Here is a 21,216-nt window from a genome sequence, read left to right on the forward strand (position 1 = left end):
GGTGGATCCATGACATGAATGTACATATTCTGAAGACAAGTTCAATGCTTTTTTTTTTCACTGTACCACCTTAAGAAGAACTATGCAGAACAACATGTGGTGATGTTAAAGTGCTGGGAGTCTCCATTAAAAGAGGTTAAGTGAGTTATATTACCTCATTTAAATTACTTGAAACAGTGGAGACATGGGGAAAGTAGAAGTAGGATCAAGCTCTTGAACCCCACTGCTCAGTCAATTATAATAGCACATAAAGCAGTCAAACATTTAATAAAAACATAGTCTGCATCTTGACCCTATGTACTACTCAGTGCACTCCATGTCTCAGGTTTCTCAGAAATGAGAGACTATTTATAAAGAAATACATAATAGAAAGAACACTGCTTGGGAAGCAGGAGACCAGGATTCTAGTCCCAGACTTGATTAAATAGATTATTTATGAAGAAGCATTTTTTTCTCTTCAACCAAAATAAATAGTTCCACTGGTAACCTACATTACCCTGTCCCTGTGGGTCAAAACTTAGGGACTAGCTCTACTCACCTTTGATTTTCCAAAGCCCAAATGAAGAAAATCCAACTTCTGATCTTTCTCAGATTTCAGAATTTCCAGGGTGAGTAAAATTTCATACAGGAACATATTGCATAGTGTTTCGGTCAGATACTCTGTAAAGACTACAGTTGAAAAAAATAATACGGGCTATTGGAATTGTAACCTTTAATTAACTATTGTTGGCCTTGGAAAACAATCCAGGACACAGTAGTCTCAGCATATATTCCCATGTATACATGGTCACCAGACATTTTTCTTTTACCACATGTGGGAAATTGTCCAATCTCTTCTTTGTGACGGCATATTTGAGTCATAGGTAAGGATCTGTGCATATCACTTGCAGAAATGGCTTGAGGGAATTTAATTTTAAGTAAATGTTTAAAAGACTTTATTAGAGGAAAGTGACCTTGTATATACAATAAAATTTCAATCTTTAAAAAAAGTTTTAGCAGATAACTCGCATGTATACAGCTCTTTAAAATTTACTAAGCATTTACATACATTGTGTCATGTGATCTTCACAGTAACCCTGTGAGGTAGGTACTCTTATTATTGAAATTAAGTTCTTCATGTTCTTTGTCCCAGAGAACCCATTTCTGGCCATATATCCGACGGACATCAAAGACAGAAAAGGCATAAAGGCACTATTGCTGATAACAACAGAAAATGCAAAGTGGGTATCGATCAGGTGAGAAAGAGCTAAAGAGTCTGTGGAATATTAATGCACTAGAGAATGATTGCACCATAAGAGATGATGAAAATGAGAGAGGGCAGTTCAGAGAAATGTGGGAACATCTGTGTGAATTGAAAAACAAAGGAAACAGAGCCTAGAAAGACAGGTAGGTAGATAGATAAATAAGATATAGGTATTTATCTGTATGTGTATATACATATATGCACGTATGTTTGTGTGTTCATTACTATAACACAAATGAAAACAACTGAAAGGCAGTCAAACTGATCAATAGAGGCCATTAGGTTGTACAATAGAAAGAGTGCTGGGCTTGAAGTCAGGAAGATTTGAGTTCAAATCCAGCCTCAGACATTTATTATCTGCATGACCCTGGGCAAGTCACTTAACTTCTGTTTGCCCCAGTTTCTTCAACTATAAAATGAGTATAAAAATAGCACTTATCTCACAGGGTTGTTGTGAGAATCACATTAGATGATATTTATAAAGTTCTTAGCAGAGTGCTTCGCATAAAGGAGATGCCATAGAAATGTTTTTTCCTCATCCCCTCTAATGGCCAATCTCGGTTCCAGGAAAATGATGATTAAACATACCTTGGCAGAGGGGTGGGATACTACGGGTACGAAATATAGTACATGTTGAGAGAGGAGGTCATTATACTTGTTGCTTTTACTGAAATGTTTTTTTCTTTGTTACAAGAGATAACTCAGTTGTCAGCAATATATATTAGGATATGATTGCTGAATGAAAACAAAGGGTGTAATAACACTTTTTATTTTTTTTAAAAAAAGACAGACACAGTGATGGACTATATGTTCTCTGTTGACCATGGACTAGACTACAGAAATTTGGGGAGACACCTCCTTAGGTTTTCTCTAGGGTGATGTATTTGGGTGCCATACATACTCTCAAAAGCCATCTCCCAAGCTGAAGACAGGTTGCTATCTAAATAAATCATCAGAAGACCAAAATCACAGATTTCTGAAGTACTGAAGAGTCAAGTCAAGAGAAATGGAACTAGATAGCTATTTACGAACCACAGTAACCAATAACAAGATCTAGCAAACAATCCCAAGATGGTAAACATCCACAGGAGGTTGGAAGATTGGAGTCAGTGGTTGAGCATGTATCTAGTAAATCTCATCTGTATAAATAGCGAGCCTTAAAAACGCAGAGAAACTGCATGGCCTGCTGGAAAAGGCACTGGATTTCAAATCAGAAGGCCAGTTTTAATCCTAGATTTACCATTTACTTATTGTATGGCCTTGGGCAAATCATGGAATCATAGAATTTAGAGATGCAAGGAATAATGTAATCCCCTACCTTACCCCATCTCATTTTTGAAAATTTTACTCTTTTTTCAGTGAGCAAAAATCTATTTTCTCTCTCTCCCACCTCCCCCATGCCCTGAAAGGAAAAAGGAAATCTTTGCAACAGAGAGGAAAATCAAGCAAAATAAAATACCAATTTGCCCATGTCCAAAAAAAGCATGTCTCATTCTACACCCTGAACCTATCACTTTTCTGTCTGGAGGTGGGTGGCATGCTTTATCATAAATCCTCTGGAAATATGATTGGTCATAGTGTTGCTAAGAGTTTTTAAAGTTGTATTTACAATGTGGTTGTTATTGTACAAATTGTTTTCCTGGTTATGCTCACTTCACTCTGCACCAGTTGACAGAAGTCTTCCCAGATTATTCTGAAACAGCCTTTTTGTCATTTCTCATGGCACAACAGTATTGCCTTATATTAATATATTATAATTTATTTGTCCATTCCCCAAATGGGCCTCACCTCATTTTTCTTAAAAAAGAAGAAAATGAAGTTCGGAGAGGTCAAATTATTGGTTACAAATATTGTTGTTCTTTGTCCATCCCCAAAAAGGACCAATATCATGATGTTGGGGTCAAGGCACAGTGTGTTTGTCTGTGGTTGACTAGTCTAATATGAGTTCAGAAGGCTCTACCACAGGTCAGCACGAAAACAAACAATAGTCTGTTTGAACATTTGGGATGGAGATGTCTCTAAATCTGTGCATCTCATGTTTCCTTTGTGCTACTGTGATTCTGTTTTGCTCATAGAGCATAACTTCTTCTTTAATGCTGGCATGCCACCCTAAGAAGTCCTGTGTTATCATCTTTCATGTCTCACAATTGGTACGAAAGTTCTTTTTTATGGGGGGGGGGCAATGGGGGTTAAGTGACTTGCCCAGGGTCACACAGCTAGTAAGTGTTATGTGTCTGAGGCCAGATTTGAAATCAGGTCCTCCTGAATCCAGGGCCGGTGCTCTATCTACTATGCCACCTAGCTGCCCCCACTAAAGTTCTTCAGAGACCTTGGGAGTGTCCTTGTCCCACTTCTGAGCACTTGCCGTATGTGAGTTTTCTGTCTTTTCGGTAAACATACATTTGGCATTTGGACTACATGGCCAGCCCATGGGAGTTGTACCCTCTGCAATAGAGTTTGAATACTTGGCAGTTCAGCTTGAGGGAGGACCTCAGTGTCTGGGTACCTCATCTTGCCGGGTAATCTTCAGAATATTCCTAAGACAATTCAAATGGAAGCAGTTCAATTTTCTGGCATGGCACTGGTAGATTGTCCAGGTTTCACAAGCATACAACAAAGAGGTCAGCATAATGGCTCCATAGACTTTAGTCTGGTATGCAGCCCGATACGCCCTTTCTCCCACACTTTCAGAACCTCCCAAATTCTGAGCTAACTCTGGCTACGCATGGGTCAACCTCATCGTCTCTGTGGACATCCTTGGAAAGTTTATTGCCAAGGTAAATGAACTTATCCACAGCACTCAAAACTTCTACATTTGGGGTAATCAATGGTTCCACATACAGACAGTGTGGTGCTGGCTGGTGAAGAACCTCTGTTTTCTTGGTATCGACTGTTGGGCCAAAATTAGCACAAGTGGCTGAGAATCAATCCATACACTCTTGCATCTCAGTCTCAGAGGCTGTAATGAGTTCATTGATGTTATTTTCGTCCTCATTGAAGGCTTCTGACAACACTGAGGAAAACATCATACTTAAAAGCATGGGACCACGCACACAGCTCTGTTTCGTTCCATTGGTTACTGGGAAGCTTGGCAGTATTGTCCTTTATCCAGAATGTATGCAAGCATTCTATCATGATGCTGATGAACTTCTCTGGGCAGCCAAATTTTCTCACGATCATCCACAGGTACTCATGATTGACAGTATCAAATACCATGTACAAGTCAACGACTGTTGTGCACAGAAAGTAACTAACTAGTGAGCTGTAAAACTGGATTAGAATTCCAGTTGTCCTGAGTCTAGTTCAGTACTTTTTCTGCATATGTTTTGTTTGCCTCTTGGCATCCCTAGTTTAATCCCTATAAAATAGGGATTGGAATCCTTGCACTACCTACCTCACAGGGTCCTTCTGGGGATCAAATGAGATAATGGGTGTAGAGTACTCTGTAACTGTCAAGAACCATATAAATGTCAGCCATCATTATTAATGAAAGCCAAGGAAGGAAGGGCCTCCATTTACAATCCCCTGTATCCCTCAGTACCAAGAATTCAAAGCCTTGACCTGTCTTTTGTCTAAAACCATCTGATGTAAAGCTGACCCAGCTGGTTCATAAGTGTACTCCTGAACTGGGCCAACATCCAGCCCCTTTCCCTCACCCTTCGCTTGTCTACTTTCTGCCAGGGCACATTTCCTGTCTGAGTGTCTAATGCTTAATGAAAAAAAAACCCGTGTTAGCAGGTTAAAAAGTTAATGTGCTTCACCTGTTTCACATCCTTCCATTAGTGCACTTTGGGCCAACAAAGGGAGATTTGACATATTACCTGCTTGCCTATCCCCTCCAAAGAGGAAATTATCAGGAGTGCTCAGAAGCTGTTCATCAAAATGTCAACCTCCGACAAGTTTGGTAAAATCATTACAACACCTGCATTTTGCGAACGATCATGAAGCTGCTTGGCTTTTTTTTACTTTGTAAAGCATCAGTCTGATGTGGGCCAAAAATGCTTACTTTATGCTTCTCCCACCCACCACCTTTATTTACAGCTCAGGGCCTTGATGGGAAGGGTGGGAGGGAGCTCATGGTGAGCCGGCTTCAGAGGCTCAGACTGAAAGGCATCCAAACCGTGTGGGAAACCTCCTGAGAATGGGGCTCGTTCAGGCCTTCCAGGACTTCCTGAGTTTCCATTAGTTCAGACCACACTAAATTAGGAGAGCAATTCCACCTGGAAACTAACTGATTTCTGGCCAAGGGCAGCAAGCATTGGAAAATGAGGTAAATTCAGAGAAAACGAGGGAAGAAGAAAAAACCAAACCAAAACAAAAAACCCCAAACCCAACAAATCAGAGTCACTTTAAAACCAGTGAAGGGACTTGGAATGGATAACACTGTGAGAGGGGATAGCTGGGGTTTTTCCTGCGGGAACAGCTTATACATAAAGGCTCATATATCCAGTTCTTTCCACTTGTCCTTCCCTTCCCTTCTGTCCTTCACTCCCAGAAAAATGTCCTTCAAGTCAAGGAAAGCCACAATTTGAACCCAATTCCTGTCTAGCTATAAGATTTCAAGTACTTTCTCATTCCTAGAATTGCTAAATGTGTTTTTATCACCTTTGTGGTTGGAACAGGGAAACCACTAAGAGACAGGCTATAAACCTTGGTGGGTGAAGGAATATGAGTTGCCCCCAAACCTCTAGGTCACATCAAACTGTTAACTTTTCCTAATAGTAACCTAAGCATTTCTGGCTGAGTTATAAAGGATTCTATCTCTCACCCTCATTTATTTAGGAGAAGAGTATATCTAATGTTGAGAGGGAAGGATTTCATTGCCTCATTTTACAAATGAGAGAACTGAGGTGAAGCAATTCTTTTTTTTTTTTTTTTTTGCCAAACGCCAGAACTAGTAAATGGCAGGGCTTCCAAATTCTGACCTAGTGTTTTTCCTTCCTCATGGTACCATACAATTCAGAACAATACAATACAGTTAAATAACAGCAAATATTTATAAAGTGCCTAGCATGTACGGATCATAATTCTAGCTACGGAAGGTACACAAATTTGCATTAAGAGAGGATCCGTGCTCCTGGGAAATTTACTGTCTAGCATAAGATCTCTACGCAGGATAGTATGATACACCGTATTACATGATGAGCCCGTAAGAAGAACAAAAGGTTATTAGAAATAAGAGAAGGAGGAAAGCTGATAATGAGGGGGGAGTAGAGAGTCAGAGAAGCCTTTTGAGTGCTCTAATCTAAAGGATTTGCAGGAATTAGAGGTGAAGATGGGGAAGTCGGACATTAATAAAGTCTTCTCTTTGGTTTTTAAAGTCTTTTGTAGCCTGGCCTCTTCCTGTTATTGTTCAGTTGCTACAGTTGCATCTGACTCCTTATTTGGGTTTTTCTTGGCAAAGATACTAGAGTGGTCTACCATGTCTGTCTCCAACTTGTTTTACAGATGAGGAAATGGAGGCAAACAAGGTTAAGTGACTTGCCCAGGGTCACACAGCTGGTAAGTGTCTGAGGCCAGATTTGAACTCACAAAGCAGCATTCCTGACTCTAGACCCAGCACTCTATGCACTCTGCCACTTAGCTGCCTGCTGGCCCCTTCCTGCTTTCCTAGTTTTCTTAACGCCTTATTCCTCTGCTTTGGATCCAGCAATCTGCTACTTTGGTGTTACTTGTGCAAGACATTCCATCTTCCTACTCTGAACAATTTCACTGGGCAGGAACTTTTGCCTCATCTTGTATCAATAGTGCTTAGCACAATGCCTAACACATAGCAAGCACTGAACAAATGTTTATTGGCTGACTGGTTATCGCCCACGCCTGCAACTCTTTTCCTCCTCATCTCCACCTCTTGGCTTCCTTAAAATCTCACCTAAAGTCCCAACTTCTGCAAGAAAACTTCCCTAGGCCTCTTTAATTTGAATGCCTTCACTTGGAGATTATTTCCAATTTGTACATAGTTATTTGCCCTTTGTCTCCCCCATTAGATTATGAGATCCTTGAGAGCAGGAACTCTGTGTGTGTGTGTGTGTGTGTGTGTGTGTGTGTGTGTGTGTGTGTGTGTGTGTGTGTTTTCCTTTCTTTGCCTCCATAGTGCTTGCCAAAGTGCTTGGTACGTAAAAGGAACTTCATAGTAGGAGTTTGTTTGCCTCATTAGATTTCAGGCATAAGAATCTGCCTTAGCAAAGACACAAAGGTGTAAGATTATGAAGGCCAAGTCTCAGGGCAGGGAATTGTTCAGTTTGGCTAAAGGGAGAAAGGTAAAGTTGTACAAGATTGTGGAGGGCTTTGAATGTGAAGCAGAGTAACCTGAATTTCATTTAACACGCAGTGGAAAGACTGAAGATTTTTGAGTAGAGGAATCGCATGACCAGATATGTGTATACAAGAAAGATCATTCCACACAATTGAAAATAGAGAGGCACATGAAAGGGGACACTGCTGTTTGGGGAGGAGAGACCTGAAAGATACACATTTCTCTTCTCCTACCTTCATATAATCAGCTCGACAGGCAAAGAGGCTACAATGAAGGCTGGTAGCTGTGGGCTTGTCCTACCTACTTAGATGTGAAAGATGCCCTGTTTGTGCTGCCCGGATTGTGTTTCCTATTAAAGGACAAGAATAGCCCCGAGCTAGTTATTTTGAAGAACAAGTCACAGAGTCAAAGGAGAGTAGCAACTAGCCTAGGGTCACATAGGCAGTGACAGAATGAGGATTTGAACCCAGGTCCTCTGACTTCAAATCTAGTACTCTTTTTCCTAGACCACATTACCTCTGTTTATCCTGGAAGGGTTCTGAGAGGTCATCTACTTAGTGTGACGTTGTCATTTTGCAGGTGAAGAAACTGTGGGTCAGAGGGAGAAAGTGACTAGCCAAAGGTCATACGTTGTCAGTGGTATAGTCTCAACCTCCCAGTACAGGACTCTTTCTATTCTATCACATACTGGGTGATTTTTAAAAAATTATTATGCTTAGACATACACAGAAAGACACTATCTGCATCCAGAGAAAGAATGAAGAAATAGAAATAAGTATAAAATAATTTTACATATACACCTATTTGTGTCTAATGGTAGCCATCTTTAGGGTGGGGGGAGCAAAAAAGGGGGAAAAATGACATGATAACTTTATTACATATTTAAAAGGAATAGCAAGTTGCATATAATAGATTTGCAGTTTCATGCACAATCATCTGTTTTTATTAATACTACATTATGGAAATGTTTGTTTTATTGCATAAATTTTCATTTTTAATAAAAAAGTTATGCTTTTATAGTCATTTTCCCACTTTATTTATTTTGGAGATTTGGTGGCTTAGGGTACTGTTTTTATTTTTTTTCCAATTTTTAACATTTGTATTTAAGGTTTTGAGTTCCAAATTCTATCCCACTTTCCCCTCCCCACTTCAATTATGTAAAACATTTGCATATTAGCCATTTTGTATGAGAAGACTCGAATAAAAGAAAAAAATGAAAGAAAATTAAAAATAGCATGCTTCAGTGTATATTCAATCAATTCAGTTCTTTCTCTGGAGGCAGATAGTATGCTTCATCTTTAGTCCTTTGAGATTGTCTTAGATCATTGTATTGCTGAGAAAAGCCAAGTCATTCACAGTTTTTCATCAAACAATATTGATGTTACCTTGTACAACGTTCTCCTGGTTCTGCTTGCTTTACCCAGCATCAGTTCATGTAAGTCTTTCCAGGTTTTTCTGAGAGCATCCTGCTTGTCATTTCTTTTGGCAAAATAATATTCAATACAATTATATATCACAGCTTGTTTAGCCATTCCCCAATTGATGGACATCTCTTTGATTTCCAATTCGTAGCCACCACAAAAAGAGCTATTATAAATATTTTTGTACAAATAGATCCTTTTCCCTTTTCTTGGTTGTCTTTGGGATATAGGCCTGGCAGTGATATTGCTAGACTAAAAGGCATGCACAATTTTATAACCCTTTGGGCATAGTTCCAAATTGTTCTCCAGAACAGTTGGATCACTTCACAACTCCACCAAGAGAGCATTAGTGTCCCAGTTTTCCCACATTCCCTCCAACATCCAACATTTTGGGTTATTTTTTTGTCATATTAGCCACTCTGATAGGTGTGAGGTAGTACCTCAGAATTGTTTTAATTTGCATTTCTCTAATCAATAGTGATTTAGAACATTTTTCCATGACTATAGATAGCTTTGGTTTCTTTGTCTGAAAACTGCCTATTCATATCCTTTGACCATTTATCAATCATGGGATGACTTATAATTTTACAAATTTGACTCAGTTCTCTATATGTTTGAGAGATGAGGCCTTTATCAGAGATACTCGTTGCAAAAAATTTTTCCCCAGTTTTCTGCTTTCCTTCTAATTTTTGTTTGCATTGGTTTTGTTTGTGCAAAAACTTCTTAATTTTATGTAATCAAAATTATCTATTTTACATTGTGTAGTGCTCTTTATATCTTCTTTGGTCCTAAATTCTTCTCTTATCCACAAATCTGACAGATGAACTATTCCATACTCTCTTAATTTGCTCATGGTATCACCTTTATGTGCAAATCATGTACCCATTTTGACCTTATCTTGGTGTATGGTGTGAGATGTTGATCTATACCTCGTTCATGCCATTTCCTAGTAGTTTTTGTCAAATAATGAGTTTTCGCTCCAAAAGTTTAGATCTCTGGATTTATCATATACTAAATTAGTATGACTGTTTACTATAGTGTAATTTGTGCCTAACCTATTCCACTGATCCATCACTCTGTTTCTTAGCCAGTACCAGATTGTTTTGATAATTACCACTTTAGGGGCAGCTAGGTGGTGCAGTAAATAGAGCTCTGGCCTTGGAGTCAGGAGGACCTGAGTTCAAATCCATCCTTAGACCCTTAACACTTACTGGCTGTGTGACCCTGGGCAAATCACTTAACCCCAATTGCCTCATCAAAAAAAAAAAAGGAAAAAAAAAAGATAAATTACCACTTTATAATACAATTTGAGATCTAGTATGGCTAGACCACCTTCCTTCGCATTTTTTTTTCACTGATTTCCTTGATATGCTTGAGATTTGTTCTTCCAGATGAATTTTTGTTATTATTTTTTCTAGGTCTATAAAATAATTTTGATAGTTTGATTGGTACAGCACTGAATAAATAGATTAATTTAGATAGAATTGTCATTTTTATTATATTGGCTCAGACTACCCATAAGCAATTAATATTTTTCAAATTGTTTAGATCTGACTTTATTTGCGTGAAAAGTGTTTTGTAGTTGCATTTGTATAGCTCCTGGGTTTGTCTTGGCAGGCAGATACCCAAGTATTTTATATCACCTATAGTTACTTTAAATTAATTTTTCTTTCTATCTAGTGCTGCTAGGCTTTGTTGGCAATATATAGAAATGCTGATGATTTATATGGGTTTATTTTGTATGCTGCAACTTTGCTAAAGTTGTTAATAATTTCAAGGAGTTTTTTTTTAGTTGATTCTCTAGGATTTTCAAAGTATAACATCATATCACTTACAAAGAATGATAGTTTTGTTTCCTCATTGCCTATTCTATTTCCTTTAATTTTTTCTTCTCTTATTGCTATAGCTAATATTTCCAGTGCACTATTAAATGATAGAGGTGATAATGGCCATCCTTGCTTCACTCCTGATTGTATTGGGAAGGCTTCTAGCTTATCGCCATTACAGATAAAGCTTGCTGATGGTTTTAGATAAATATTCCTTATCATTTTAAGGTAAGCTCCATTTATTCCTATGCTTTCTGGTGTTTTTAATAGGAATGAGTGCTGTATTTTGTCAAAGGCTTTTTCTGCATGTATTGAGATAATCATATGATTTATGTTGGTTTTGTTATTTATGTAGTCAGTTATGCTAATAATTTTCCAAATATTGAACCAACCCTGCATTCCTGGTCATAGTTTATGATCCTTTTGGTATATTACTATAATCTCTTTGCTAGTATTTTATTTAAAAATTTTGTATCAATATTCATTAAGGAAATTGGTCTATAATTTTCTTTCTCTGTTTTGGCTCTTCCTGGTTTGGGGATCAGCACCCTATTTGTCTTGTAAAAGAAATTTGGTAAGACTCCTTTTTCACCTATTTTTCCAAATAGTTTATATAGTATTGGGATTAATTGTTCTTTAAGTGTTTGGTAGAATTCATTTCTGAATCCATCTGGTTCTGGGGATTTTTTCTTAAGAAGTTCACTGATGACTTGTTCAATTTTTTTTTTCTAAGATTGGGTTATTTAAGTATTTTATTTCTTCTGCTAATCTGGGTAATTTATATTTTTTGTAGATATTCATCAATTTAATTTAGGTTGTCAAATTTATTGGCATATAATTGGGCAAAATAGCTCCCAACAATTGTTTTAATTTCCTCTTCATTGGTGGAGAATCCACCCCTTTCATTTTTGATATTAAAAATTTGGTTTTCTTCTTTCCTTTTTTAAATCAAATTAATCAATGGTTAATTGTTTTTTCTATAAGACTAGCTTCTAGTTTTATTTATTAGTTCAATGTTGTTCTTGCTTTCAATTTTATTAATCTCTCCCTTGATTTGCAGTATTTCCAATTTAGTGATTAATTAGGGATTTTTTATTTGTTCTTTTTCTAGTTTTTTTTAGTTGCATGCTCAATTAATTGATCTGCTTTTTCACTATTTTACTGATGTGCAATTCAAGACATAAATTTTCCCCTAAGTACCAATTTGGCTGCATCCCATAAATTTTGGTATGTTGTCTCCTTGTCATTTTCTTTTATGAAATTATCAATTGTTTCTATGATTTGTTCTTTGACCCATTTGTTTTTTAGGGTTAGATTATTTAATTTCCAATTAATTTTTAATGTATCTTTCCATTGTCCATTATTGAATGTAATTTTTTTTTGTATTATAACCTGAAAATGATGTGTTTACTGTTTCTACTTTTCTCCATTTGGTTGTAAGGTTTTTATGTCCTAATACATGGTCAATTTTTGTGTAGGTATCATGTACTGCTGAGAAAAAGGCATATTCTTTTCTGTTCTCATTCAATTTTCTCCAGAGATCTATCATATCTAGCTTTTCCATAATTTTATTCACCTCCTTAACCTCTTGTTTATTTTTTGGTTAGGTTATCTAGTTCTGAGAGAAGAAAGTTGAGGTGCCCCACTAGTACAGTTTTATTATCTATTTCATCCTGTAAAACTCATTAAACTTCTTCAAAAGTTTAGATGCTATACTATTTTGTGCATATATGTTTAGTATTGATATGGCTTCATTGTCTATGGTACCTTTCAGCAAGATATAGTTTCTTCCTTTATCTCTTTTAATTAGATTTATTGGTTTTTTTTTTTTGCTTTGTCTGAGGTCATAATTGCTTCTCCTGCTTTCTTTGCTTCAGCTGAAGCATAATAGATTCTGCTCCAATCCCTTACCTTTGCCCTATGTCTGTCTCTTAGCTTCAGATGTGTTTCTTATAAACAACATATTGTAGAATTCTGGTTTTTAATCCATTCTGCTATTAACTTCCATTTTATGAGAGAGTTCATCCCATTCACATTTATAGTTATAACTAACTGTGTATTTCCCTCCATGCTATTTTTTCACTTGTTTATTCTCTTCTCTCTTATACCCCAACATTTCCCTCCTAAAAAGTGTTTTACTTCTGATCACTACTTTCTCCAATATACTCTCCCTTTTATCAGTCATCCCTCCCCCTTCTATTATTCCCCATCACTTTTTACTTCCTTATAGAGTAAGATAGATTTCTATATCCAATTGATTGTGTATGTTATTACCTCTTTGAGCCAATTTTGATGAGAGTAAGGTTTAAGCTTTACCCACCAACCCCCATATTCCCTCCATTATAATAGCTCTTCCATGCCTCTTTCATGTGGGAGAATTTACCTCATTCAATCTCCCCCTTTTTTCTTCTAGTGCAATTTTCTTTCTTACTCCTTTATTTATTTATTTATTTATTTTGGTATCAACCCCTCAAAGTCACCTTATATGCATGCTCTCTTCTACATTAACTCCTTCTAGTTGCTCTTACAGTAATAAAGTTGTTAAGAGTTACAAATATTATCTTGCCATATAGAAAAATAAACAATTTAACCTTATTGAATTTCCTATCTTTTCTCTTTCCTGTTTCTTTTTTTACCTTTTTATGTTATTTTTGTTATTGTTGTTCAACTCTGGTCTTTTAATTAGGAATGCTTGAAAGTCCTCTATTTTGTTAAATATCAATTTTGTCCCATGAAAGAGTATATTCAATTTTGCTGGGTAAGTGGTTCTTAGTTGTAATCCTAACTCCTTTGCCTTATGGTACATCATATTCCAAGTTCTTTAATATGGAAGCTGCCAAATCCTCACTGTAGCTCCACCATATCTGAATTGTTTCTTTTTGGTTACTTGTAATACTTTCTCCTTGATCTGTGAGCTCTGGAATTTGGCTATGATGTTCCTGGGAGTTTTTATTTTGGGATCTCTTTCAGGCAGTGATCAGTGGATTCTTTCCATTTCTATTTTGCCCTCTGGTTCTATCAGGGCAGTTTTCTTTGATAATTTCTTCAAAGATGTTGTCCAGGCTTTTTTTTTTTTATCATGGCTTTCAATTAGTCCAATAATCCTTATATTATCTCTCCTGGATCTATTTTCTAGGTCAGTTGTTTTTCCAGTGAGAAATTTCACATTTTCTTCTATTTTCTTTTTTTTACTTTTTTGATTTTGTTTTATCATATCTTGATGTCTCATGGAGTCATTAGTTTCTACTTGTCCAATTCTAATTTTAAAGGAATTATTTGCTTTAGTGAGCTTTTGTACTTCCTTTTCCATTTGCTCAATTCTGTTTTTTAAGGAATTATTTTCCTCAGTAAATTTTTTTGTGTATCTTTTCCCATGTTATTGACACTTTTCTTTTATGATTCTCTTGTATTACTATAATTTCTTTTCCCAGTTTTTCTGCTACTTCTCTAATTTGCTTTTTTAAATTCTTTTTAAGTTCTTCTAGGAATTCTTTTTGGGTCTGGGACCAAATTACATTTTTCTTTGAGGCTTTACATGTAGCCATTTTGACACTATTGCCCTCTTCTAAATTTATGCCTTAATCCTCCCTATCACCATAGTAACTTTCTGTAGTCAAGCTCTTTTTTTTTTTGTATTTTGCTTATTTTTTTTCCTGTGTTTTTATGTGACTTGGTGTTTTTATGTGACAACTGGGCTCTGGCCCTGCACTGTCACAAGCTTTTTGTTCTGGGGCTCTGAATCTTACTGATGGCTTTCACTGGGTTTCAGGGCTTAGCTGCTTGCTTCCTCTGAAGAGCAGGCTTCCCTTTTGGCTTGTACTAGGAGGTGGAGTGGGGCCTCCCCTGGGAATGAGATTTAGCTGCTGGCCTGTTCCAGGGATGGGGTTTTGCTGCCAGGTTGTTATGGTAACAGTCTTTCTGGTGGCTATCCCTGGAAGAGTCATTTTGTTGCTGCTCTGCCCAAGGGGTAGGGTCTCTCTATTGTTGGTCTTTCTGCTGGTGGTAGGCCATAGGGGTGGGGTCTTGTTGTTGGCCAGCCCCAGGGCAGGGCTTCACTACTGGTCAGCAAAAGGGTCAAGGCCTTCCTAGTAGCTTGAACTGGGGGTAGGGCTGCTTGGGAGGGGGGGCTTGCTTGGCTCTCTAGAATGCTTATTTGGGTAGGGGGCTGCTGGTTATAGGAGGGCAGGGCCTCCCTGGTGGATTGTCCCAGGCGTGGAGCACTGCTGGAGGCCCTCTGCTGTGAGGCTGGCTGCTGCTGCTGCTCTTGGACCTCACTTTTCTCCCACCCCAGTGAGACAGACCTTTCCTGCTAGGCTGGTAAGCTACTTCCTTGCTCCTACAGTTTTTTAGTTGTTTGAAAGGGAATTTGGGAGGGCTTCTGAGGGTTCCTTCCTCACTCTGCCATCTTGGCACCAGAAGTTTTTAAACCCTAAGTTCTGGTCTTCATTTCTCAGTTGCTTCACTGGTCTCCATGCCCTTGGTTTTCTGAATAACCCTTACTCTGAATCCTTCAACCTTCACTTGCTCTTCAGTAATAAGAAACAATGTTGATGTGATTTAACCCCATTCAGAAGCTATATGCTATTCATTCGTGGAGCCCCTGCAGCTGTGCAGACTGTTAAAGGTCACTAATAGAAGAAGAGATAAATGATTCTGAAGATAGGCTCCATTTCCAAGACAGGGGAAAGGTCTGGACCACGTTTCATTAAGAAGGAAAAAACATCAGAAAGACCCCTTGATATTCTCCTGACCATTCTTAAAAGAGCCAAAAACATACTGATCCCAAGAACTGCTAATCTTCCAGCAGCTAAAAGGTTACTCACCCTGAGGGATTACTCAGCCTTGAGCTGGCAAGAAAATGTGCAGAGCACGACTTCAGAACAGAAAGTCAATAGACCCAGGCTTCCAAAGAAACATGCTTTATGGGAGGATGTGGGATTTATACCAGCTGGTTCTGTAATCCACGTCCAGAGTCAGAGATGGCTGTCAGAGAAGACAGCTGAGCAGGTCCAGAGCAGGTTTGGGGAACCATGTAGTACATCACATAGAAAACTGTGCACAGTTTATCCCAAGGCCTTAGACTCCATAGGGACTTTAATGGGGAGGGGTGATGGGTAAATGGTATTCCTTTAGTAATGGAACCCCCAAAACCCCCAAAAGGGGCTTTCCCTTGCCCCGTGCTTACCTTCCCAGTGATATTATCTGGCAAATAGGTTTTACATAATAACAATCAAAAATAACTGTTAGAATTATTACAAATATAAATAACTTTAGAATTATAAAATGTTTTATATCCATTATTATATTTAATCTTCATAATAACCCTGTGAGGAATATAATGAAACTATTATTATTATTATTCCCATTTTACAGATGGAAGACCTGAGACCCAAAGAAGTTAGATGACTTTCCCAAAGTAACACAATGACTAAGTAGGGAAGCTATTTTTTGTTTATCTTTAACTCTACTTAATATGGAAAAACATTAAGGTGGAAATATTTTGCTAGTATATCTAGTACTAAGAATTCCTGAATAAAGTTATCTCCACATCCTAATAGATCACATTTATATAGTGCTTTACATTTTACAAGTTACTTTTCTCACAACAATCCTGTAAAACAATACAGTGCAAGTATTAATAGTCCCTTTTTACAGATGAGGAAATCAAGGCTTAGAAAGAATAGTCATATTTGGTAAGTGTCAAAGCCAGAATTCAAACCCAGGTCTTCTGACATAAGGCCAGCTCTCTTCCCATTACACTATGTGACCTCTACTTATGCAAGGAAGTCCTAGCAGCAAAACACCCTTTTTTTTCTTTCTCACGGAGTTCTTCCTCCCTATTATATGTAATACACAATCATCTTTAACACTAAAAGATAGCAGTATTGCTAGAGCCCTTCCCAATGAAATTGTTTTAGGATTCATTGATCTGAGTGTTATAATTATACATGCTAAGAACTTGAAGAAAAGCAATGTGGCAGAGTGGAGAAAGGATTGACCTTGGATTCAGCAAAACCTGGATTCAAGTCTTGCCTTGGACATATACTAGCTGTGCAACTATGGGTGAGTCATTTCATCTCTCACCCGACTAACCTACTCTCTCCATCTCTGAGTGGCCAGCAAACTCTAAATTGCAGAGGAATAGTAAATCTATTGGTGTTGGGAGTTCTCTGCACTCGTGAAATTTCAGGTCCAAATGAAAAAGGGTGGGGGGGACTAAAAACTTCTGAAGTTTGTTTTTTTTTTACTTTTTCATTATTATGTCTTGAGAAACTAAAACAACAAGAAGTCAGCTTGAGCAAGAAAAGGATAGAATCACAGAACAGTAGAGGGAAAGGGGGCCTAAAAGAGTATCTTGTCTAGCCTCCCAGCTCTAAGGCACAGAAAGGGGAAATATCTTGCCTCTGGTTATGTTGGTCCAAAGTAGCAAAGCAGATTCAACTCAGGCTAGTAAAGCCAGAGAGCTAGAGCTTGGTCAGTAGATAGCCCAAGGCTATAAGCTACTACTGTGCCCAAAGAGAAAGCCAAGAAGAACTCCCTGAACTACCTAGGCTAAGATGAAATCTTTTATATTTTACCTTTTTTTTCTTAGTGTGAATTCGTAGCCCCTCATTCCAGACAACTATTGATTCAGAGTTAGAAAATTCCTTTTCTGTCATGTTAAAATTCTGATTGTCAATCTTTAAAACATATTTTTGCCAATAAAGCCCCATAGAAACTTGTTGGGTTTAGGAGACAAGCTGTGATTCCAATAACCCTGAATGTAAATCACTACAGAAGCAAACGGAAATGGCTGTGAACTGTGAAGTTGTAATTTTCACTTTCTCCCACTCCCCTACTCATTTTATTTTGCATTTAGACGCTCACAAAAGCGCTGGTCACTTTGGCCTTCATTCTGCTCAGAGCAGCAGTGCTATCTGTTTACATTTGGCTTCAAAAGATCCTTCCATAAGGTCAAGATGAGGAAAGCATAGCTAGACACATGTTCATTGGAAAAAAAGTTGGTGTCTTTTTGGAGGACTGAAAGCTCAACGTGAGTCCATAGTGCAACGTGACCACCAAGAAAGCCAGTGTCATACTGGGCTGCACACAGAGAGGCATGACTTCTAAGAATGGGCTGGCGATAGTCCCACAGCTCAGTCCACATCTGGACTATTGTGTTTAGGTCTGGGAACCATATTTTAGGAAGGACATTAATAAGCTGTCAGTGAAAGACAACCAGAATGGTGAAAAGCCTCAATCTCATGCTATATGAAGAGTAGTTGAAGGAACTAGGGATATTTAGCTTATAGATGAGAAAACTTACATGGAGGAGAAGGGGAAGGAAGGGAACATGATAGCTCTCTTTAAATATCTAAAGGGCCATTATATGGAAGCAGGATTAGACATACTCTTCTTGGCTCCAGAGTGCAGAATCAGGAACAGTGGATTTAAGTGGCAAACAGGCAATTTTACTCTTCATGGCAGGAAAAAAAAAAGCCCTAACCTTAGACCTAGCCAATAATGGAATAAGTTGCCTTGAGAAATGGTGGGACCCCCTCCAGTGATGTGCTGGAACTAGTTCTAACTGGTTAAATTTTCAGTGTGAGAATTTATATCTCAGAAATCAGCAAATGCTACAAATCAAAGTTTTATTTATTATTTTTTTTATCGTTTAGACTGGAGAAAATGTTAATAGAGCTAATAAACTTAAAAGTGTGCTGCATGCACATTTTTTTTGGAAAGCTGGTTGTTAAACATTTATCAGCACACCACTAGGTGCTCCTCATTGGAAGTCTTGAAGGAAAGGCTTGTAGCAAACATTTTGTGAAGTGTATTGCAGAGGGGATTCTTGTTCAGGAACTGATTGGACAAGAGTTTCCTTCTGAGGTTCTTCTGACTCTGAAGAGCTATATCCTGTTATTCTGAGTCTGCTTCCTGACTACAGGTCCAGGACTCAGGATTTTACCAAATCATCTGCAGAATAGCTACATCTGCTGGATGATGCTAGCTTGAACCTTTATTTTCATTGCATCTTGTTCTTCTTGTAAGCAAATCTAACACATGAAAATCTCCACTGGCACAAAGGACAAATGAGCTTTTATTTTACTAGAAGGGTTTTTTTTGCTTCATGAGCACTCACAGCAGAATTCTTTCAGGTAGCAAGTTCCCCAAGTATATTTCAAATAATGTAACTAGCAAAAATCCACTTAATGCAACTTTTCAGGAATCAGGCTACAGTATATTTATGCTACCATAGCTGGTACTAAGGAATTGAAATATAAGGGGTTTTATAGAACTGAAAAGGTTTTATTTCATTTTTTTTATTCTTCAATATTTCAAAGATTTATAATTTAATCAGTGTGGGTACTTTCTACACCAGTGAAGATGGAAAAAAAACTTACTTGGTACATGGTCTTGAAGAATTATTGTGGCCAAAAAAATCTGTCCTCTTGTGGCCAAACTGGTAATGAGCCTCTCCAAACTTAACTAGAGTTGTCCCTAGACAGAAACAATGCAGTAAGAGATGTGCTAGAGTCAGCTAAAACTGACTTAGGAGAGCTGGTTGTTAAATTTTCCATATGAGCATTTATACCTCAGAAATCAGCAAACACTACAAATTAAGGCTTGATTTATTATTCTATTGATTGTTTAGATTTAAGAAAGTGGTTGAGAAAATGTCAATAAAGCAGATTAAACTTTAAAGTATGTCCTGTATACATTTCCTTTTCAGAGAAACGGTTGTCAATTATTTACTGGTACACCCCTGAATAGAGTTCATCATGGTACTCAAACCTGAAACCTGGTAGTAATATTAATAGCCAATATTTTGATGGATAGATAGATAGACAAATAAATGGTGCTAAATTGATGGTGTCAAAAAATAAACCTCCACTAAAATCCTCCTCCATTGCCTCAGTATGGTGTGGTGGGAATCCAAAGCTCTCAAAGGCTATGCTAATAGAACATAGGCCAAGGTGGTCTGATGTAGTGGGAAAAGTGGTGGACTATGTTTTAGGGAAAGTGGGTTCAAATCTTACCCCTGACACTTACCATCTGTATGACCATGGGCAAGTAAATCACTTAACCTCTCTGATAACAGCATCTACTTCCCAGAATTATGAAGGTCAGTTTAAATTTTTATCTATATCTATACCTATATTTACATCTATACTATATATCTAGATCCATATCTTTATCTACAGCAATATATACTATAATTTTGATGAAATTATATATAGATGATAGATTATTTGATGAAAGTATACTATTTGATGGAATTACAACATAATATAATCCAAATTATGTGTTATGCATAATTGTGTATAATTTCATCAAAATACTAGATATGATAGTATATATTTCTAAATTTTATACAGGGCCATTTGCCAGTCATCTGGACTTCAATGACTGGAGGAGAGAGTAAGATGACTTTGCACAGCTCTGCCTAACTTATATCCAATTCGTGTGCAAGTCAAGACATGACCCTCATGATGTCATTGGTCTCTTTGAGAATGAAGTATGAACAACAACAGATTTCATCATTTCCTCACAACCCTGGGAGGTTGGTACGTGACTTACTTGCTCACAGTCATACAGATGGTAAGTGCCAGAGGTGAGATTAGAACCCAGTTTCTCCTGATGTGCAATCTACCACTTTTCCCACTACATGATACCACCTTGGCTTAGGTTCTATTTATCACAGCCTTTGAGAGACTCGGGTCTTCCCCACACCCGCCCCGTCCCACCACACTGAGGCAATGAAGGGGAATTTTAATGGAGACTCATTTTGTGTACAGTCTCCAAAATCCTGACGATGATGAGAACTCAGTACTCATCCATGATTAATGACAACATTTCTTGTCAATTTAGTAATTTTTTTCTTCATTAAATATCATATCATTCAGGACATAGAGCTATGCCTAGGGCCAAACCAATGTTCCTGCTGTCTGAAACTACAGACTTGTTTGTCTTCTCTCCTTTTTCTTTATTTTCTTTCCCATTGCACTTATTACCTGTTGTCAAATAAGAACAAAATTTAGCAACATTTTCCCTGTAATTAGGAACAATTGTGCTGTCAGAAAGAGAAAGCAGATAGGTTATTACAAGTACATGAATTATATTCATCTCTGAACACCAATAACAAACCCCCTTCCTCCCATCAGAGACCAGTACAATTTATTTAACAAAACATAACAAAACAAAACAAAAAACCAAAAAACTCCATTGTCTTTTAGCTGAAATATCGGAAAAGACTGTCACCTAGTGGCAAAATGTATTCTATCCCGGGCTGAACAGCTGTGCTCAGCTGCTTCGCTAGAGAGGTTGCCCTCAGTTTTCCTGTCTCCTCTGCAGCATTACCAAGTTGTTTTTCTTATAAACAGGTCATTGAACTAAGTATTTAACTCTTAACTGAGAGTCCACTCCCAGAAGCTTAAGTGAGAGGGGAAAAGGAAGGGGGAAAGGGGTGTTGTCCTGTAAGGGGAAGGT

This window comes from Phascolarctos cinereus, unplaced genomic scaffold, assembly GCF_003287225.1.
Source record: "Phascolarctos cinereus isolate Bilbo 61053 unplaced genomic scaffold, phaCin_HiC Scaffold_2;HRSCAF=192, whole genome shotgun sequence".
In the NCBI taxonomy this organism is placed as follows: domain Eukaryota; kingdom Metazoa; phylum Chordata; class Mammalia; order Diprotodontia; family Phascolarctidae; genus Phascolarctos; species Phascolarctos cinereus.